The following is a 7,077-nucleotide window of genomic DNA, read 5'->3' on the forward strand; positions in this document are numbered from 1 at the left end:
CATGGCTGAGCACATAATAATTGTTAACATGCTTATTTTATTCACCCAACATGATACCTGAAATGTAATCAGTGCTGAATAAAGAGTTAATGAAGTATTGAACAATTCCCTGGCTGCTGTTTCATTTCTCTTACTGTTGCCAACATTAATAATCTAATGCCACCATTGCCATCCAACCACAGGTATCAGCTAAGAGACCAACTCAATTGCTGTCATTGCTGCCATCACCAGAAATAGTCTGCTTCACCACCATCCACTCTCATCCTATCTACTGGTTTCCAGTCCCAAGGATTGTGTAGTCACTGTTACCACCTTCACCGCTGATGCTGCCTCCACTGGGACCTGATTGGTTTGTCCTTCATACCCTAGTTATGTTATACAGAAGTCCATGTTTCCTCCGAGCCCTCACGGTGTTAATTTTTCTTTAATTTTTCTCCTGATGGATTCCGCCTTATTCAACTTCCATCAAAGCATCAGTTGAGTGGGTGGTACTTCTTTGTTCTCAGGGGCAATGTCACTTTATGATTCAATCAAGCGGCTGCTCTTCTTGCTGTCAGAAGGAACCTCTGCATTTATCCTTAGGGAACAATTTACAGTAACGCTAGTTCCCTCTCCTTAGCTGTGACTGATTGCACATGCATATATTTGATGCACACATTTGCCACCTTTCTGCCCACTCATAGATTTGTAAGATCTTTCTATCCTCATCAACTTAGTTCATCACCACCCACAAGAATTTCTGTCATTTGCAAATGTGAAAATGTTGCCTTGCTTATACTTATAAAGATATTATATACAGGTTACATGAATTGTGCCCTACACAAGAAAGCTGTATCAAGTCGGGGCTGAAGTCTGGCCTGCATTTTGTTCCTCATAGTCTGGTATCAGGCTGCGTTTGCTTGGACAAAGGTTCTCCTATTTTGGAATTGCATGAAGATACTGGTCCATTACTAAGTGATGGGCCTGCAGTGGAATATCCTCCAAAAAAAGGTGCCATTTTCTAATTCATTCCTATCAGACGAGTAGCCTTGGTTATACTTGAACCTTAGGGCCTCTAGGCTATACTTCCCCTATTTCTACTTTTTGTTGGTTTTCCAAGCCAGTGGAAACTAGCTTCAAATCCAACAAAGAGGAGGAGACTCAATTTTTGCTAAATTATGAAAAAATGTACAACCATAAAAGATAGTTTCTGTGTCTATGTTCTGGTTATCTACTGCTGCTTAATAATTGATCCCAAGTTGCAGTGGCTTAAAGCAACTTAGCAGCTTTGAACAACTATTTTATTACATCTTAGAGTTTAATTGCTCAGGATTTGGGGCAAGGCTGGATTAACTCTCCTGTTGGTGTCAACAGTTTATTCTGCTGGCAGATGGCCTGGTCTGGAGGGTTCCAGAAAGCTTCACTCAGTGTCTGACACCTTGGTGAAAATGGCTTGACAACTGGGCTCATTTCAGACTACTCGGGACACCTTCTTGTGGCCTTTCCAGCATGGCAGTCAGGGCCATCAGACTCATGCTGCAGCTCAAGGTTCCTAGAGAAAATGTCCCAAGAGCCCTAGGAAGAAGCTGCATAGCTTTCTAAAGCCTCGCTCTGCCACATTTTATGAGTCAGACATGTTTCCAAAGCCAGCGCAGATTCATGGGGAGGTGATTTAGACTCCAACTTTCCATAGGAGAAGTAGCAAAAAAGTTGCAGTTGTTTTTACTATACCACCGTCTTCTACTAAGATTTAACAAATGTTACTATCATGCCGTATTTGTCCATGACACAATTATAATAAAACATGCTTATTATAGAAGCTTGATAAAGATCATCTGGAAGTCTAAATAAATTATCATACCTAACAGTGAAATGTTAGTACTTTTCTCTCTGAAGTCAAGAATCAGTCAGGGACTTCAGGTTCTATTACATAGTACTGAAGGTGTTAGCCAAAATAATAAGACAAAAAAGGAAATAAAAGGAGATTGGAAAGGAAGAAGTAACTTTTCATTATTTATAGACAATCTTGTTGTCTCCGTAGAACATGTACCCCCACCAAAGTGTAATCTACTAGAAATAATAAAATAGCAATGCTGCTGGATGAAAGATTAACACTATTCTCAAACCGGTCCCTTATGTTTTCCAAACTATTGGCTATTTTGTGGTCCTCCTGTTCTCAGGTCTGGCAGATGCCCTGTTGCTTCCTTCTTTTTCCTCCTGCATGGACAACTATCCCAGGTCTTAGCTTTGGGTGGTTTGATCCATACTGTCCACTTGGGGGTTGAGCCCATCCTATCATAATATTTGCTGTAGAATTGTCTATGGATATGTTCCTCTACAACTGCTCTATTGGTTTTTTAAGTGGGGATTCAGAGACTGAAAACCTACGCTGTCTTCATTATTATCATCTCAGAATACCTCCAGTTCAATGGCATTTTGAGCTGCCCATTTAGAGAAGTTTTTTTTTCGTAGTACTAGTCATTTTTCTTTTTACTTTTATTGTGAAATAATTATGGATTCACAGAAGGTTGCAAGTAAATGTACACAGAGGTCTCATGTACCCTTCATGCCACTTCATCCAATATTGACAACTTGCATAACTATAGGAAAATATCAAAACCAGGAAATCAACATTGATACAATCTACAAAATTTATTCAGATTTCACTAGCCATGCATACACTCACTGTGAATTCTGTGCAGTTTTCACACACGTTTCTTGTTACTAATATTGCAATCAAAATACAGGACTGTTCCATCACCACAAAGCTTTTCTCATGCTAGTCTTTTGTAGCCACAACCCCCTGCCTCTCACCCAAACCCTTGGCAATCACTGATCTGTTCTTCATCTCTATGACTGTGTTATTTCAAGGATGTTATATAAATAAAATTATATAACATGCATTCTTTTAAGACTTTTCACTCAGCATTTACCTCATGGGTAATCATGTTGAGATTTTTCCATGTGCATATTTGCTATCTGTATAATTTCTTTAGTGAAATGTCTTTCATGTCTTTTGCTCATTGTCTAATTAGATTGTTCTTTTAATGTTGAATTTTAACAGTTATTTATATATTCTAGAAACTGGTCCTTGTTGGATATATTGTTTGCAAATATTTTCTCCAGGTCTTTAGCTATTCATTTGCTTAATAGGGTCATTAACAGAGCAAAAGTTCTTAATATTATGGGATCTAGCTAATCAGTTTTTCCTTTTATGAATTATACATCTAGTTTCAAATCTAAGTGTCAAAACTTTGCCTTGTTATTTTTTATTTTTAAATTTTTTATTTTTTAAGATTTTTCAAAAATTTATAATAGTTTATTGTCAAATTGGTTTCCATATAACACCCAGTGCTTCTCCCCACAAGTGCCCCCCTCCATGGACATCACCTCTTTCCTCCCTCCCCCTCCTTCAGTCTTCGGTTCGTTTTCAGTATTCAATAGTCTCTCATGATTTGTCTCCCTCGCTCTCCCCAACTCTCTTTCCCCCTTCTCCACTCCATGGTCCTCTGTTAGGTTTCTCCTGTTAGACCTATGAGTGCAAACATATGGTATCTGTCCTTCTCCTCCTGATTTATTTCACTTAGCTTGACACCCTTGAGGTCCATCCACTTTGCTACAAATGGCCATGTTTCATTCTTTCTCATTGCCATGTAGTACTCCATTGTATCTATATACACCACCTCTTCTTGACCCATTCATCAGTTGATGGACATTTAGGCTCTTTCCATGATTTGGCTATTGTAGAAAGTGCCACTATGAACATTGGGGTACATGTGCTCCTATGCATCAGCCCTTTTGTCTCCTTTGGGTAAATCCCTAGCAGTGCTATTGCTGGATCATAGGGGAGTTCTAGCGATAATTTTTTGAGGAACCTCCATACTGTTTTCCAGAGTGGCTGCACCAGTTTACATTGCCACCAACAGTGTAGGAGGCACAACCTCGCCAGCATCTATAGTTTCTTGATTTGTTCATTTTAGCCACTCTGACCAGTGTGAGATGGTATCTCAGTGTGGTTTTGATTTGTATTTCCCTGATGCTGAGTGACGCTGAGCATCGTTTCATGTGTCTTTTGGCCATCTGGATGTCCTCTTTGGAGAAGTGTTTGTTCATGTCTTCTGCCCATTTCTTCACTGGATTATTCATTTTTTGGGTATGGAGTTTAGTGAATTACTTGTAGATTTTGGATACTAGCCCCCTATCTGATATGCCATTTGCCACTATCTTTTCCCATTCTGTTGGTTGCCTGTTAGTTTTTTTGATTATTTCCTTTGCATTGCAGAAGCTTTTTATCTTGATGAGGTCACAATAGTTCATTTTGGTTCTTGATTTTCTTGCCTCTGGGGATACGTCAAGGAGGAAATTGCTGTGATTGAGGTCGAGGAGGCTATTTCCTGCTTTCTCCTCTGGGGTTTTTATGGTTTCCTGCCTCACATTCAGGTCCTTTATCCATTTTGAGTTTATTTTTGTGAATGGTGTAAGAAAGTGGTCTAATTTCATTCTTCTACATGTTGCTGTCCAGCTCTCCCAAAACCACCTGTTGAAAAGGCTGTGTTTTTTCCATTGGATACTCTTTCCTGTTTTGTCAAAGATTAATTGGCCATAACACTTGTGGGTCCAGTTCTGGGCTCTCTATTCTATTCCATTGGTCCATGTGTCTGTTTTTGTGCCAATATCATACTGTCTTGATGATGACAGCTTTGTAGTAGAGGCTAAAGTCTGGGATTGTGATGCCTCCCGTTTTGGTTTTCTTCTTCAATATTACTTTAGCTATTCATGGTTTTTTGTGGTTCCATATGAATTTTAAGGTAGTTTGTTCTAGCTTTGAGAAGAATGCTGGTGCAACTTTGATGGGGATTGCATTGAATGTGTAAATTGTTTTGGGTAATAATGACATTTTTAACAATGTTTATTCTTCCGATCCATGAGCACAGAATGTTTTTCCATTACTTTGTGTCTTCTCCAGTTTCCTTCATAACTCTTCTATAGTTTTCAGCATACAGGTCTTTTACATCTTTGGTTAGGTTTACTCCTAGGTATTTCATGATTTTTCATGCAGTTGTGAAGGAGATCTGTTTCTTGATTTTTCTTTCTGTTGCTTCATTTTTGATGTATAAGAATGCAACTGATTTCTGTACATTGACTTTGTGCCCTGCAACTTTACTGAATTCATGAATCAGTTCTAGAAGGCTTCTGGTGGAGTCGATCGGGTTTTCCATGTAGAATATCATGTCATCTGCAAAAAGTGAAAGTTTGACTTCTTCTTTGCCGATTCTAATGCCTTTTATTTCCTTGTGTTTTCTTATTGCGGATGCTAGGACTTCCAGCACTATGTTAAACAACAATGGTGAGAGTGGACATCCCTGTTGTGTCCCTGATTTCAGGGGGAAAGCTCTCAGTTTTTCCCCATTGAGGATAACATTGGCTGTGGGCTTTTCATAAATGGCTTTTATGATGTTTGAGTAGGTTCCTTCTATCCCAACTTCCCCAAGGGTTTTTATTACGAAGGGATGTTGTATTTTGTCAAATGCTTTTTCTACATCTATCGACAGGATCATATGGTTTTTTTCTTTTCTTTTGTTAATGTGATGTATCACATTGATGGATTTGCGACTATTGAACTAGCCTTGTAACCCAGGAATAAATCCCACTTGATCATAATGGGTAATTCTTTTTATATGCTGTTGAATTCGATTTGCTAGTATCTTGTTGAGTATTTTTGCATCCATATTCATTAAGAATATTGGCCTGTAGTTCTCTTTTATTGTTGGTTCTCTGTCTGGCTTAGGAATCAAAGTGATATGTGCCTTGTAGAATGAGTCTGGAAGTCTTCCTTCCATTTCTATTTTTTTGGAATAGTTTGAGAAGGATCAGTGTTAACTCTGCTTTAAATGTCTGGTAGAATTCCTGTGGGAATCCATCTGGTCCTGGGCTTTTATTCGTTGGGAGATTTTTGATAACTGATTCGATTTCTTCACTGATTATGGGTCTGTTCAGATTTTCTATCTCTTCCCATTTGAATTTTGGTAGTGCATGTGCATTTAGGAATTTGTCCATTTCTTCTAGATTGTCCAGTTTGTTGGCATATAATTTTTCATAGTAATCTCTGATGATTGCCTGTGTTTCCGAGGGATCTGTTGTAATAGATCCATTTTCCTTCATGATTTTGTCTATTTGAGTGTTCTCTCTTTTCTTTCTGAGGAGCCTAGCTAGAGGCTTATCAATTTTGTTTATTTTTTTAAAAAACCAACTCTTGGTTTTATTGATCTGTTCAATTGTTTTTGTGGATTCTATCTTGTTTAATTCTGCCCTGATCTTTATTATTTCTCTTCTTTTGCTGGGTTTGGGGTGCTCTTGCTGCTCCCTTTCTAGTTTCCTTAGGTGCTCTGTTAGGTTTTGAGTTTGTGCTTTTCCTAGTTTATTGAAATAGGCCTGGATTGCAATAAACTTTCCTCTTAGGACTGCCTTTGCTGCATCCCAGAGAGTTTGGATTATTGTATTCTCATTTTCATTTGTTTCCATATATTTTTAAATTTCCTCTCTAATTGCCTGGTTCACCCAATCATTCTTTAGTAGGATAATTTTTAACCTCCACATTTCTGGAGTTTTTCCAGACTTCTTCCTATGGTTGATTTTGAGTTTCATAGCATTGTGATCTGAAAGTGTACATGGTATGATCTCAATTGTTTTGTATTTATGGAGGGCTATTTTATGACCCAGTATGTGATCAATCTTGGAGAATGTGCCATGTGCACTCGAGAAGAAAGTGAAATCCCTAGCTTCAGGATACAGAGTTCTAAATATATCTATTAATTCCATCTGCTCCACTGTGCCATTCAGATCCATTGTTTTTTTTAGTGATTTTTTTGTCTGGTTGACCTATCCATTGTTGTAAGTGGGGTATTAAAGTCCCCTGCAGTTAGCACATTCTTATCAATAAGATTGCTTCTGTTTGTGATTAGTTGTTTTATGTATTTGGGAGCTCCCGAATTCGGTGCATAAGTGTTTATAATTGTTAGCTCTTCCTGATGCAGGACCCTATAATTATTATATAATGTCCTTCTTCATCTTTTGTTACTGCCTTTATTTTAAAGTCCA

The 7,077-nt window shown here is 38.2% G+C and overlaps 1 protein-coding gene across 1 annotated transcript in view; it reads left to right on the forward strand.

Annotated features, from left to right (window-relative positions):
* Positions 1–242: 242 nt before the first annotated feature.
* The window catches only part of LNP1 (leukemia NUP98 fusion partner 1), a 36,774-nt gene continuing 29,939 nt past the window's right edge, over positions 243–7,077 (forward strand). The window contains exon 1 of the mRNA XM_029940684.1: positions 243–349. The gene's annotated coding sequence lies outside the window, so the exon portion shown is untranslated. The remainder of the gene's footprint in view (positions 350–7,077) is intronic.

Source organism: Suricata suricatta, chromosome 5 (genome assembly GCF_006229205.1).
Source record: "Suricata suricatta isolate VVHF042 chromosome 5, meerkat_22Aug2017_6uvM2_HiC, whole genome shotgun sequence".
In the NCBI taxonomy this organism is placed as follows: Eukaryota; Metazoa; Chordata; class Mammalia; order Carnivora; family Herpestidae; genus Suricata; species Suricata suricatta.